At 39.7% G+C, this 15,529-nt stretch overlaps 1 protein-coding gene across 4 annotated transcripts in view; it reads left to right on the top strand.

Annotated features, from left to right (window-relative positions):
- Positions 1-15,529, top strand: part of LOC104641782 (poly(rC)-binding protein 3) — a 531,086-nt gene that overhangs the window by 158,245 nt on the left and 357,312 nt on the right. The window lies entirely within an intron of this gene.

Here is a 15,529-nt window from a genome sequence, read left to right as displayed (position 1 = left end):
TCTTGAAGTACAGGCTGTGTGTCTTTAACCAAGAATGGTGACAACTGAATTGTGCTAAAATTAGTGTCCTAAAACGGGGGGGGTGGGTGGGAAGGGAAACGTTCACAAGTCTTGTATTCTAGGGTTGGAAGTATAGGTTTTGATTACTGGCAATGTTTAACAGAAATATGTTCAGCTTATGTATATGTAAAGTCCCCGGCATCCTCATGCTGATGCACCTAAATATAGAATGCTTTGCTGCTTAATAGAAAATAAAATCTAGCATTATGTAGGTCTTAAAGACTTGTCTCTTGGTACTTAACAGATGTTCTGATTTCAGTGAAATGCTGAAATAGTTTTGATTGTGCAATACAAAGATATTTTGCAGATTCCTGGCTGAGAAGTGTGTGGAAATGTTTGTAGTGCCACTGTGATACCTTTTCATAGTGCAGAACCGTCCTTGAAGTCGAGCCATTCAGTGAAGGCATGATGCCCACATTGACCGCTCAGATATTGTTCCTTGCAAGCTTATTTGCAGCTGGAAAGAGAGAAAGATAATGAGATACGCATGGAACAATGACGTTTGTGTGCCCTGTGGGATATCGTGATTCTTTATAAGTAATACTGATTAAAATATTTTGGATAAGCAACTCTATGTGAAACAGCGCTTTGATATCAGAATCATTTTGGAAACTGTCTTTTAGCTGAAGCCTCTGAGTACCTGCATGAAGAGTCTGTACTTGCGAACAAGCCTTGTATCACCAGGAAAAAGCAAGATCCAGCATCAGGAAGTTGAAGGAAAGCTCAGACTGGGAATGCAGCACAGTTTAACAACAGTAAGGGTAGGCAACAATTAGAACAGTGAAGTATGTGGGTAATCTTTAGCATTTTGAGGCCTTTAGCCAATATCTTTGAGAAAGATACTTTTTGTTCAAGCATATCTTCTTATGAGAAAGATACTCTTGTAAGCATATTAAGACTGAACACAAGAATTAGGAAATTAAATTCTCTGAAGTGATATAAAGAAAGGCTGACTAAATAATTTCAGTGATACAATAATTTTTTTAGTTTCATAGAAAGGTATTGGTAAGGGTTTTTTTGTTTTACGGCAGTTTTGCATACTAAGGGTTGTGCCTGCTTTAAATTAAGTACTCTATTTCATACTTGCACGTGTGAGTTGGAGGCACAGCTTTTTCACACAATGCCAGCTGTCCTGATAAGATCTTCACCTTTTGGATACTAGCTGCCGTTTTATGAAGGCTTTGACAGAGATTTTAGGTTTTCTTTCAGCCCTTAAGATGCCTATTTCCTGCCAACGTTAACACTCACACCAGAATCCAAATGTCCTCATTACAGAACAGAGGCAAGTGTCAATGAGTGAGATTCTGTACTTTTGCTACTGCTCAAAGTAGAACACCATTCGTGACAAAAACTTTTCCAAATAATTCTTTCTAAGGCAAAGGTATCCACTCCAGATACTGAAACCACCTTACTTCTTGAATATGAATGGAGATAGTGGATGTTTTAATTTCAAGAAGTCTGTGCAAGATCCAACGCTTGAGGAACGAGCCCAAATTGTAGGTAATGTGGTCCAGAGAAGTTAGAAGTCCTTGTTGTCTCTTGCTTCTAACAAATATCCTATTACTCTGCTGTCCTTTTGAGAGAGGAGACAGGCTAAATCTGCTCTCCTGGGTAAAGGCAGGGTCTTTTGGTTTTGAGGGTTGTTGTGTTTCCCCCCTCTTTATTCTATTCCCACTAACTCCCCACTTTGGAACTCAGGTGACGAGAAGTGGGTCAGGGTAAGATAATTTCTGTAAACCTAATTACTCCTTCTAAGGTCTTATATGTGTTCTTGGAGTATCTGTTTGAGTACAAAAATCTGAAAGAGACAAAAATGATTGTGATGCTGTGTGGACACTCATGCAGTCTAACAGACTATTTGTGTGTATTCCCACCTATTTGAGTATATTTAAAAAAACAAACAACCCACCAGAAAACAATGCAAGCTTTCATATACGTGAAATAACTTATGTCAACGCTTCTACTATAACACATAGTTTCAGTATAAAGTAAACCTCATTTCAGATTTACTATTGTCTGAAATTTGGTCTAGAATGTATGTCTTCAGTCGAACATGACTAAGCAGCACTGGAAATATAGGAGCAAAGCTTAATTTCTGTTGCCAGGAATTAGCTAAATATGCTGGGGCACCTTGGAAAAAATAAATGGAAGAGAAATAGAAATTTCATATGTAAAGCAAGCATTAAGTTTGTATTTCCCTAAGGTATGTATCTTGAATGCTTAGTGGATGAGGGAAAGGCTGTGGATGTTGTCTACCTGGACTTTAGTAAAGCCTTCGATACTGTTTCCCACAGCATTCTCCTAGAGAAGCTGGTGGCTCATGGCTTAGACAGGTGCACTCTTCACTGGGTAAAAAAAAAAGGCTGGAAGGCCAAGCCCAGAGAGTTGTGGTGAATGGAGTTAAATCCAGTTGGTGGCTGGTCACAAGCAGTGTTCCCCAGGGCTCAGTACTGGGGCCAGTTCTCTTTAATATCTTTATTAATTATCTAGATGAGGGGATTGAGTGCACCCTCAGTAAGTTTGCAGATGACACCAAGTTGGGTGGGAGTGTCCATCTGCTCGAGGGCAGGAAGGCTCCACAGAGGGATCCGGACAGGCTGGATCAATGGTCCGAGGCCAACTGTGTGAGGTTTCACAAGGCTCAGTGCTGGGTCCTGCACTTGGGTCACAACCACCCCAGGCAACGCTACAGGCTTGGGGAACAGTGGCTGGAAAGGTGCCTGGTGGAAAAGGACCTAGGGGTGCCAGTTCACAACTGGCTGAACATGAGGCGGCAGAGTGCCCAGGTGGCCAAGAAGGCCAACAGCATCCTGGCTTGTATCAGGAATAGTGTGGCCAGCAGGAGTAGGGAAGTGATTGTCCCCCTGTACTCGACACTGGTGAGGCCGCACCTCGAGTCCTGTGTTCCGTTCTGGGCCCCTCACTACAAGAAGGACATTGAGGTGCTGGAGGGTGTTCAGAGAAGGGCAACAAAGCTGGTGAAGGGACTAGAGCGCAAGTCTTATGAGGAGCGGCTGAGGGAACTGGGGTTGTTTAGCCTGGAGAAGAGGAGGCTGAGGGGAGACCTTATCGCTCTCTACAGCTACCTCAAAGGAAGTTGTAGTGAGGTGGGTGTTGGTCTCTTTTCCCAAGTAACTAGCAAAAGAACAGAGGAAACGGCCTCAAGTTGCATCAGGGGAGGTTTAGATTAGATATTAGGAAAAAATTTTTCACCAAAAGAGTGATCGGGCATTGGAACAGGCTGCCCAGAGAGGTGGTGGAGTCACCATCCCTGAAGGCGTTCAAAAAACGTGTAGACATGGCACTTCAGGACATGGTTTAGTAGACATGGTGGTGTTGGGTTGACAGTTGGACTTGATGACCTTAGAGGTCTTTTCCAACCTTAAGATTCTATGATTCTATGAAAATAATTACTATTGTTATATAGTGAGGTTTCAACAGGTTTTGGGGTTTTATTACACTTGAGAAAATATACTGTATTGAATTAATTGTTGGTAATGTTGAAACATTATGGTTTGAGTTTCTAGGTGCTCCTGAGCAGACTGGCTCATGTCTGGGCTTGGTATAATAAGTTCAGCTTAAATATTGTGGAAGGAAGATGGAGATGCTCATAGGTAAGCTGAGAGATGCAGTTACAGATCTCAAGACATAAGAGTTTGTAGCAATATCAGAGAGCCCAATAACTAAAGAATCCTCACTGTAGTGATAAGAATGAGAGTGCAGAGATTCCTGTTAGAGCTTTTACTGAACATTCATGTAGACTTGATTGCATACATGTGCTTGCATGAGAGCATTTAGCTGAAAGGAGATTTTTTCCTGGACTCTCGACTGGGAGAATGGGAAGGTTCGGATACTGAAGATGTACAAAAAAGAGAAAAGGAAACATGAAATGGTTATGTATTTTTGTTATTAATTTCAGATATTTCAATTCACCCAAAACAACCCATATCCTTACTTTAATATCTATTAAAAGCAAATGGGTTATTTTTTTAGTTCTTATTGCCTAAGAATTAGGTCATGTTTTATGAAATGCTGCAAAACTGCTTAAAAATTGCATTTTCATTTACATTAGTGGAATTTTGGGGAAAAAGAATAATCTTTGGAGAAGAAGAATTAGAGACCTATTTGTCTTCAGGGGATCGGGAGGGGGGTGGTAGGGTTTTTTTGTTGTTTTTTTGGGGAGTTTTTTAGCTCTTCAAAATAGCATATGTCTGATATTGTAAAACTTTGTGCCTTAGGGCCAATTTCAGGATTTTCTTTAGTTTTGCATTTAGCAGGCTACACGTAGCCATCACAGAGGCAACAAGGTTCTTGTGAAAAACTGAAAATGAAGATATTCATCTTCATCTATCAAGTTTGCTTTTTTTCTGTTTCCAGAGAGAAGTGCTTTTTAATAATTGCATGTGTATCTAGAAAACAGCCTAAAGCCCACTTAAATAGCATGGAATTAATCTAGACACCTTTGTTTTCATAAAGGTATTTGTTGCTATACACAGAATACAGCTATAAATATCATACAATGTGAATAAAATATGATTGCAATGGAAAACTCACTTGCATTTTTGGGGGTAATGATTTATTTCAGATATTAGTTAACCTACTTTAGTGCAAGGATGTATTTACACATCCACATGCTAATGAACTATTAATTAATCCCTTTGTTTTAAATGTATCATAGTAATTTTATTTTATAAATTACCATATTTAAAAAAGATATAATCCCCTCCAGTAATTAACAACAGGAGCAATGGCTGTGGTATCTCAAATTCCTCTCCCAGTCCCAAAACATCCCTGTCCTTGGACTACAAAACATCTTTCCAGAGAACAGGCAGGTTGCAACCAAGACGTGCTCACCAGCCTTGCAGTCCTGGAACGGGTCAGTGACAGCTCCTGGCTGTCAGAACTTCTTCAGGTAGTGTCCCCTCGCATGAGGCTGGGGCCAGAAGACATCCTGGAGCTCAAGTGGGAAAATAAACAAAAGAATATTTAGCACAAGTTCCATTAAGGATTTTTGCTTTCCTAAGAGTGTTGAATCTTGCTTGTTGCTTGTTACAGTCAATTTTAAGTATTTTAGAGCTGTGATCTCTCAGGCTCTTGTTCAACTTAGGTAAGTACTGGATTACAGTAGTGAAAAGATCAGACTCAGCCTCTTCAGGTGGTACTGCAAGACGTTTGGGTAATGAAGTTCTACAGAGCCAGCAAAATTAAAAGCTTGTCCTTCCCAGAAGGAGACTTCTGCACTTTTTACTGTCTTTGGATGTGACAGAGTAAAACAGGGGTTTTGCTTGTGTTTGGTCAATTCTAAGTTAAGCTAGAATGGGCATGACTGAAAAAGGGGACACCAGACTTTATTTTTAAAAATATCTGCAGACTGTGATGTCCTCAATTTCAGCAGGTGGCTTACAAAGGAATCTTGCCTTAGCTTGTTTATTCATCAAATCCATTCAAATTTATTTTTGTCTTCCTGCACCGCCCCCTATTGTCACATAAGTATGGCTGGTGAGATCCTTGACCTTAAAAAGCATTCACAAGATATTTCAATTCAAATTAACTATTCTGCTTTCTGGGACAGAGCTGGGCAACTTGGATGCATAACTGGGGAGGGGAGGAAATACCAGTATTCTGACTCTCTTATAGGTTGTTGGGTTTGTGTAGTGGATTATTTGGAGAGAGGGGTTTGGGGGGTGGGGAGGTGGGACTTTTTTAATTTAAGGTCAATGAAAACACACAAAAAAAGTTTGAGATGTTTGTCTTTTAAAAGCAATAGTTGCCAATGTCTCTGACAGGGTCAATTTGAAATATGTAAATATGAGGAGGCAGCTCTACTGAAATGAATGGACAACTTGTTCCAGCTGAGGATTCACTCTAGTATTTTGGTTTTAAAATTCTGTAAACCTGCATGAAAATATGCTTATTTTTACACCCCAAAATAAACCTTTTTGCAGATGCCCAGCAGGCTCATAAACAGCTTAAAAGCAATTCTGAGAGTTGATGTTATTAGTAGCTGGAACTCTGTTTTGATTGACCGGTAGTATGAAATCAAAAGCCCTCCACTGAACCTCGTAGAGTTACGTCAGTAACTCCGGGTAAAAATGAGATCACGCATCGTTCTTCTGCAGTTTCAGCTTTGTATTGTACTCGCTGCACATGCATTTTGGGGATTGGTTAGTATTGTCATCCCTTTGCTTTCATAGGAACTTATTTCATTAATAAGTTTAATATACAGCAATGGTGCAGATTTTGTTTTCCTTTGCCTTGTGGTTTTTTTATTTGCTACCCACACTGTGCAATGTGAAGACTTTCATGTAGTCAAGAGTGAACAGGGAGTAAAGAATGAACATGCTTCTGATTTTATTTATTTTATTTTAAAAAGATTTAACACTTCTCTGATCCCTTCTTAGCATTCAGGTTTGTTAGGGGGAGAGTAGGATGATTCAGTAATCATGACACAACAGGCTGACTTAAAGTCAGGGTTCATTTCCTACTTCTGCCATCAGTGATATTTTGAGACTCTTAATCCTTATGGTCTCAGTTCCCTTATGTGTAAAATGCAGATAGCAAGATTCTTGTGTGGGGTGATTTTAGGGTAAATCAACTTATTTCTGTAATGTTTTGTTTGCAGCATTGTCTTCACAGTTGAAACTGTAACAAGAATTTGAAGGAGAAAAGTATGTAACAGACTACTGAAGGGTGAAAGGGTAAAAGGTACAATCATGTAGTTGTCACCTGTAAAAATAATACCCTTTATTCTTTACTTTTTTTTTTCTCTTTTACATATTCTGAACATCGCCCTCTCCCATGCACAGTCCCCTTCACCCCCTGGAGTTAGTCTGTTGTAATTCTTGTTATCAAAAAAGAGTAAAGTATTTGCCATAATACATTTAGCTGAGACCATGCCCTTACACCTCTGGCTTGGTGATGTGCCGAAGTCTCCCACGGATGCAGCTACTTTCGTATTTAGAGTATTTCACACCGTAGTAGCTCTAAACAGTCAGTAAAGAAGTGCAAATAGAGCACAAAAATCCTGGCATAATTACGTTTTGCTTTTATTTCTACCTGTTGAAGGGCGGGGGGAGTGTCATGACTAGAATGTCATATGTTCAATAGTATTTTAGGTTGGAAGCAATTAAGATTTATATTGAGAAGAGTTGTGGTAGAGGAGAGATGGAGCTAAGCTACAGAGATTTTTATTTGGGGTTGGTTTTGACTTACCCAGTAATTAGGAGTGTTTGTGATCCTCTAAAGAATCCAGTATTAGCATAAGCAGCAAAATTGAAGGGGGGTTAGAATGTTAAAAAAGGCATTTACTTTTGCTCACAAATGAGCAAGGATCAGAGAAAACCAAGTTTGTAACTTGTACAAAGCTTGACAAATAGACCTCCTGTCTTTAAAATTACTTGTAGCCTGTGGTAATTTTTTCCTGTGGCTTTCAACCAGGCTTTGAATCCTGAGGCTTTACACTATGGCTTTTGGATAATTTTGAGAAAACGTGTATTTTTTGATTTCTGAAAGAAAGCATTGTTTTTCCAACTCCTTCGAGTTTTTAAACTGAAGTGTTTCTGAGAACAAGACACATGTTTGGCCCTGAGAGACCTTGGAGAGGATTAGGTAGAAACTCAAAGGCTCTGCACGAGCCAAAGGATGTGCCTAGAAAAAGCTGGTTTGGGAGGTAGCCTTCTCTAACAGCTCAGGAACGATGTGAGCAGAGGAACCTGAGATCCAACAGATGGTTATGTGTCTGTGATTCACTGTCACAGCTCAGGTTAGAGCAGCCTGAAGGCTGGTTTAATTTTTGTTCGCTGGGCATGATGACGAAGGGCTCATAAGTAGCAGGGAAGACAGCAGGAAAACAGCGTGTTTGAATCATTTCCCGTTTTCACTTTCAATGAGACTTCAGAGGCAACATTTAAGACAGACCTTTAGGAACATGTATACTTGTGGCATGATTTCCATTGCCTCTTTCTTTTCAAACTACAAAGTAGTATAAAAGATTTTTACCTCAAAGTATCCATTTATTTTCATTGGTTTTCAGTATGTTCAGCCCTCAGGTAAATATGTGCGACACCACAATTTCAGCCTACGAAAAGGAAAAAACAATCTTCTTTGCTGAAATAATACCTAAGGCTTCTAAGTGTCCTAATAGTTCTTTTTCATTCCAAGTATCTTCTTTGAAATTTTAATAAATGTGAGTTTGGCATAGCAGAATGGGGTATGATCCAGCATTTTCAATAGTATTTAGCATTTTAAATAGTATTTAATTTTAAAATTCTTGCCTGTTGTCTAATTATCTATTTATTTTTTTCCTAAGTTCACAATAAGGGAAAATACAAAAAACATTTATACTGTAGTTTATAATTCTCTTCTGTGCAAGTGTTCTGTGCTTTCCTGAGTTTCTTAATTTTCTTCCCTCTTCTGAAATCTTACTGCTTTTTTTTGACTGATACAGAGCAATACCTTGCTGGTTTTGTCTTAGTCCTCAAGGTCTAAGGACAAGACCTATACTTAAGACTAGTGAGTACTCCCTTCCTATGCCAAAAGATGCCCAAAATAATTTTTCCTGACTGTCTTCAGTAGTAATGGTGAATCACTGTCCTTAGTACCAAGTTTGAAGCCAGGTAAGTTGCCATCCTTTATTAAGTAAGCTTGCCACACAGCATCAAAAATATTTTTCACCATTGAACCCTAGCACTTAATTCCTACTGTATCTTTCTGTTCTATCAACAATTCCAATAAATTCAATATTGGATTGCATCTACTGTACAACAATAAAGCATAATATACAGATGGATTTTTCACCTCCAAAGAGCTGGAAGTTTCTCAAACATTATATTTGGGAGTCCTCCATGATAGTCATCTTTTGTTCAATTTCTTCTGTTGCTGGTACACTAATTTTTTTTTTTTTTTTATTCTCCTTGTGCATAGTGTCTATGGCCATTATAAAAAAAGTGGAAGGAACTAGGCACTTCCACACTCGTGTTCATCAGGGATCATCTATTTTAATTAGAGATTCTTGGAGGGACTTTGCTACTAAACAGCATTTAGGCCCAGGTAATTCATCTGGTGATGAATTGATGACTTGTATTTAACAACTGATATAGCTGGAGAAGTAATAGTTACAGTCTTAACTGCCCACGGTGCCGTTTTTTCTGGAGGTTGTCTGTTGCCAGCTTTTTGTGAGAGAGAGTCCAGTGGGACTTACATCCAGTTCCTAGGTGCTGCAATGTATCACCCAGTGGTTTAGAGAAAACTCCTGCTGCTTTTGGAGTAAATAAGCATAAAGCGATAATTGGTAGCTGCTCAGATATCTGCTGTGAGTAAGGTCATTTTTCACAGAGGAGGGATACAGACTGTGTAGGTCAGTGACCTCTTCTGCTAGATTGGTTAGGACTACTACAAGGCACTGGTCAGCACTGTTCAGGGCTTAACATGTTACTAATACAGTTAACCTATTCTGTGTCTTATAGTTGTTAAGTGGAAGCAATTGCCACCATTGAGCAGCACACAGGGTGGTTGTCCCACCGTGGCTAGTCTGCGTTGCTGGCTTACGTTTTATTCCCTGTGCTCTAGGGTGTAGATTTTTGTGACTGCGTAAGAGTTCAAAGTAACCTTCAGGAAAACTTTAGGGGTCTGCCATGGCCATGCTTCTCTCTTGCAGGGTTGAAAGGAAAAAGCTGGTTCAGATTATTGCTGCAGTGAACAGGAGCAGAGAAAAGGCCTGAGGAGATGCAGGGCTTCACTAGTTCCAGGAGGAACTGAAATTTGTGCATAAAGCTAGAGAGCCATTAGTTTTCTTTCACGCTAAGGAGTATTCATTAATATTATGCATTTGGTGACCCTCTTTGGTACAATCAGAGAAAATGGACAACAGCAACAGGCAAGGAGAGGGTAAAGATTTTTTTCCATGGAAGCAGCAGCACCACTTCTTGTTTTTTGGTTGGTGTTTTTTTTTTTTTAACCTCTTCCAAAATATTCCCTATTCAAACTTTTGTCTTTTTGTTGTCTGTTTGGACAAAGAGGAAATATGTCCCATAACACTGCCATTTTTATTCTCAGGGGCTCTGATTAATTTGTTGTCTTCTTTCAGAGAGTAACATAAAGGTCTTTGGCCAAGAGACTTTTTTCTTCTTACATGCATGCAGTACAGCATCTTGCTCAATAAAGCAAAGATTCCCAACTGGCACCTGTAGCTGCTGTCTGAACAGAAATATGAATATTTTCTAAAGCTTTTATTTTGAGGTTTCAAACAGTGCTCTTACTGAAGAGTTCATTTCTCCTAATGATGAATCTCTAATGGTCAGTCTTTCATTGAGATGCTGGTTTTTATTAGCATATTGCATCCATCAGCCTGGATAAGTTACCTGCTTAATTAATATCTGTTAGGGAATCTTGCATTTTTAGAATTTTTTATTAGTAAATTTATACTTCATTCACACACAGCTTATCATGGTTATTTGTGTTCCTGTGTGTACAGTACCAGCCATTTGTCAAGTTGATCCCTTTGTCATCAAGTGGTGTAGGAATTCTGGATGTGGAGTCAGTCTATGTATACTCCCTTACCCAAAAATATAAGCATCAGAAGCATTTGTTTATGCAGGGGTTCTAGCAAATGCCTGCTGTCTTCCCCTGCAAAACAAACATATCATTTCCATAAACACTCTAGGTATGCAGCTTTTACCCTGCTTGAAATGCATGGCATTTTTATATGAAGAGAAGAGGCATAAATCAATCTCCACTGTTAGGAGCTTGGCTCTCTTCCAGATAGATAGATAGTTTTTGTCTGTGCTTAGTTTGACATGCAACAAGTTATGTTCCACACTCCAAATATGAAACTTTTCTTACCAGAACATGGCATTAGACAAAAACTGATATCTTTTGAATGCAAGCAGGAGACCCATTAGACTGAGTCGATGGTCTGCTTTAAGAGGAAAGGAAGGAGAATGCCTGGATTGCATTTATGAACAAACAGAAGTTAACCATTTGTGTCAACGTTTCAAGCCTTATTCTTTTTTTAACCTGACGCTTTATCAAAGCAAACTAGAGAACAACAATGGCTCTTGAAAATGGATATGAGAACGATCAGCAGAACAGCAGCTTTTGTAATGTGCACAACTATAATTAACTTCAAGGGGAATGTATTAGTTGGCAGCAGGACAGGGACTTTGCCTCTTAGAATAAAATAGCACTGAAGGTGGCCTTTCTAGTCACATTTCTAATGTGGTTAGAGCCCCTTCCATTCCTCTGTGTTCCATAATCTTTGCTCATCTCCATATACTACTTTGGTTTTAGTTTTATGCCATTAAGCATATCCTAGGAAGCTTTCTTTTTCATAAAACTGCCACATATGCTTTCCTTTCCCCTTGCCCCCTCTATTCTCTAGCCTCAGTGCTAGGAATTTTTGCCACTTGCCTTTTGCTAGTTGATTGCTGATTTATTATGTAGGTGTAATCAGGCACAGTAAGACTGGTAATTGCGTTACCAGTAACCCCTTTCTTCCGTTCTGAGGTGCTTCTATCATAAATACTCAGATGTATTTATGCTAGTTCATCACACACTGAGGTAACCGCTGTGTGTGTGTTCTAGAAGTGTGTGTAAACATATGAACAGATTTTGTTACAGTATTAAAGTAAAAAATGGTCACCCATATATTGATATATTGCAAGTTGTACTTGCGAAGAATCTGTGAAAAATAACTATTAAAAAATAAAGTTGTTTTTCTAATTGTTACTTTAGTCAGTCTGGCTATTTCTTTTGTCCAGTAAGATCTGTAGGTAATGGGGGGTGGGTGGGGGGTGGGGTTTTTTCTTTACACTTGATTCAAAACTTGGAGTTAGTTGAAGTCTGCAGTTAAAACTTCTGAATTCCTCTGATATCTTTTCATGTGATACACATTTCCTCTTGAATGTCTCTCTTACATGAGAGAAGTACTGTGGGTTTTCTTCTTCTTTGTGCTGAGTTTAATCCCTTTGGTGACTATATAGACAATTAGTGAAATTTTAACATATGTCAGTGTTCTGCTCAACTTTCTGAATACCAAAATGACTTCTTCATTAATTTCCCTGTGTTTCCAACATATCTGTATTAGAGGCAATAATGAAAATTCTGCATAAGAACTTCCATTGACTTCAGCACGTGTAGAATCAGAATATCTCAAGTTGGAAGGGACCCATAAGAATCATCAAATCCAACTCCCTGCTCCTCGCAGGACTACCCAAAACTAAACCATATGATTAAGACCATCATCCAAGACCTCCTCGAACTCTGCCAGGCTTGGTGCCATGACTGCCTCCCTGGGGAGCCTGCTCCAGTGACCGATCACCCTCTCAGTGAAGAACCTTTTCCTAATGTCCAACCTGAACTTCCCCCGATGCAGCTTCATTCCATTAGGATCTGCCTAGACAAATGAAGGGAAGGACTATGCCATCAACTCTAAACCTTCCTTCACTTTCCACTTGCCTTTTTACATTTTCTTTATGCATGACCAAACTTTGCAGGTCTTTTTCCTGTAAATAAAGATCTCCATTTTAAAACTCCTGTTTAAATACAGTACTTTGCCTGTTTCATTGAGTCCAAATTCTTAAAGATATGAAATTACTCCCTTTGAAAATTAATTGGATACAAAAGCTCTCAGTTTGAGGGATGTGATTTTTTTAATATATTTAGATGTCTTGTGAGACTGTATGAGCAGGCTTGACAGCTCTCTTCCATTTATGTACAGGTGTACTCCATATGGATATAAGAATAAGCCTGTCTTTTACAGAATAGTAAAAAGGCATCCTTTACTATTTTTCCCATTTCAGTCTGTGTTGTATTGAAGTGTGCTTAACCTGAAACTAATTTTATGTCTCTAACTTATTCTATGTCCAGCTTTAAAGAGAAGGAAATTGTTCACATTAAAAGGACATATTTTTTTCTACACGTTTATTGACGGAAAGCAAATCAGCAGAAGGCATGCTCTGTTAAAAGTGCAGTGAGGGAGCAAGAGATCATCATGTCTTTGCTTGTCCTGCAGAGGATAAACCAGCTTCCTAAACTATTTTGGGTGACTTCAACAGTGACACTCAGAAACAGACCCCACTGTTTGAAATATCTTCTCAAGTTGCAAAACCTTACCAACCAAATCCAACAGCTGGCTCCCGCCTAAACTGGTAACCCTTTTCCCCCCTCCAACCAAAACTGTGGCTATGTGGCCTTGCTTTCTCCCTTGCTTTGACCCTGCTACTTACTCATCAGCCAGAGCACTTTGCCAACAGAACAATGATGGCTTTTTTCTTTTTTCTCCCCCCCCCCCCCCCGTTTTAATTTTCTGTCTTAGCAGATGGAGATGTTTTATTCTGTTGTCAGTTAAGCACTTAGAGCCAATTCAGAGTGGAGAGGAGGAATGCTTGTGATGAGTTGAGATGAGGAAAAGGAGCAGCAATCCCTCATCTGTCTGTCAGGGTCTCTCCTGTGCCACAAACCCATGGTTATGTGTAGTGATCTGTTTGCTACGTGCTGTGGTACCACTCTTTCACAGGTATTGTGGACATCTAAGGCAGCATAAATCCAGAGGGGAAAAAAAAATTTGTTTCTTGCCAGCTTACTGAGGTAAAATGTCTGGGCACTGACTCAGACAAATGCCTATGTCAGTGCTGAGGAGGCAGGGCAATAGCTGGCAGGTGAGTTGGCAGCATCTACTGGGACTTGAAGTTAGAAGATCCTGTCCTGCTTGGAAAGGGATGATCTCTCCCACAAGAGAGCTTTCATGTTTGTGACATCTTCTTTTACCTACTACTTGTCCCTCTCTTAGCTTGATCTCCTGTCCTGGTTTCAGCAGGGATAGAGGTAATTTTCTTCCTAGCAGCTGGTTAGTTCTGTGTTTTGGATTTAGGATGAGAATAATGTTGATAACACACTGATGTTTTTAGTTGTTGCCAAGCAGTCAAGGACTTTTCAGCTTCTCATATTGGCCTGCCAAAGAGAAGGTGAGGGGACACAGCCAGGACAGCTGACCCAAACTGACCAAAGGAGTATCCAGTATCATATGACGTCATGCTACCTATATAACAGGGGGGTGAGCCGGGAGGTGGGGCAGCTCAGGGTCTTGCCTGCATGGACTTTGGGTGGTGAGAAATTCTACTGTCCATCACTTCTCTTGTATATTCTTTTATTATTACTATTATTAACTTCCTTTTCTGTCCTATTAAACTGTCTTTATCTCAACCCATGAGTTTTTGGGTGGGGTTTTTTGGGGTTTTTTATTTTCCTTTTTCAATTCTCTCCCCTATCCCACTGAGAGAGGGGAAGTGAGCGAATGACTGTGTCATTGTTTAAGCTGCCTATTGGGTTAAACCACAACATCTACCCAAGCTTGCATTCTGATTTGCAACATATAATTGATATACATACTGGATTCTGGACTAGCTGCCATAATTCGAAAGAGCCTATCTCTAGCCAGATTTCTTCACATGCAATTCCAGAGCCACTGTATTTGTGTCTTAATTATGCAGAATTCCCTGGGGCTTCAGCAGGAGTCTTAACTGTGCAAGTGATGCTGAATAAGGTCTCTAGTTTACAGGACTAATTACCCTGTACTTTGATTTGGCTCAAATACTCTAACAAAACTTTGCTGTTGGATACATGTGTGTAATTACTGCTGGAGATGGTAGTACTGGAAGAAGCCATCTCAAGGCAAAATTTGTTTTAGTAATATCTTTTTAAATTAAAGTTAGTGATTCTTTTCTCTATTTCTTTCTATGGTTTTATACTTTTCCAAGACAGAATTTGTATCAAAAATGGTGTGAAAAAGATAAGAAGTTAAGGAAAAATCTGTACTTTATACTGCTGAATTTGCCTCTCTGGTTTTTTGTTGCCAAATGTTATCTGTAGCTGCAAACAACTGTTGTCATTAGGCACTTTTTTTTTTTTTGGGGGGGGGGGGGGGGAGCGTGCGGGTGCATGTGTTACATGTTGGCTTTCCCAGCAGACTTTTACTTTTGGTTTACCCAGAAGGTTTCGGTATCTTTCCCAGCATCAATAGCAATTAAAATATCTCCCAGAAGGACAGATTTTACTTCCAGCTGTGTTCTACAAGTGACTTGAAAAGACTTAATAACTCATGCAGAAAGTGCCTTATATTCCAGGGGAATTACTTAAATGACTTCATTTCTTACTTCAACTCTGAGTTCAAAGGGGATTCATATGGCCCCCACACCACAAATTCTGTCTTTAATTCAGAGGCCAAAATGACATCAAACAGCACTGAAAAGCCCCTCTGCTGTCCTCGCCAGCAGCGCGGGGAGCTTTCAGCTCAGGGGAACAGTGATAGCCAAAAAACTTCAGAGGCCACTTGTTCAGCAGCTCCTCCAGCTGCCTGCCAGAGCAGCCCACAGAGCAGGGCTGCTGGACGCTGGAGAAGTCCCGTTATGATAAATTATACATGATAGTGGTACCTGCTGCTCCCGTATCTGATGTGCTTTGAATTCGGCTAGAG

Source organism: Balearica regulorum, chromosome 2, assembly GCF_011004875.1.
Source record: "Balearica regulorum gibbericeps isolate bBalReg1 chromosome 2, bBalReg1.pri, whole genome shotgun sequence".
NCBI lineage: Eukaryota > Metazoa > Chordata > Aves > Gruiformes > Gruidae > Balearica > Balearica regulorum.
Note: the sequence above shows the minus strand (reverse complement) of the source record. Positions and strands in the feature narration are given on the sequence as shown.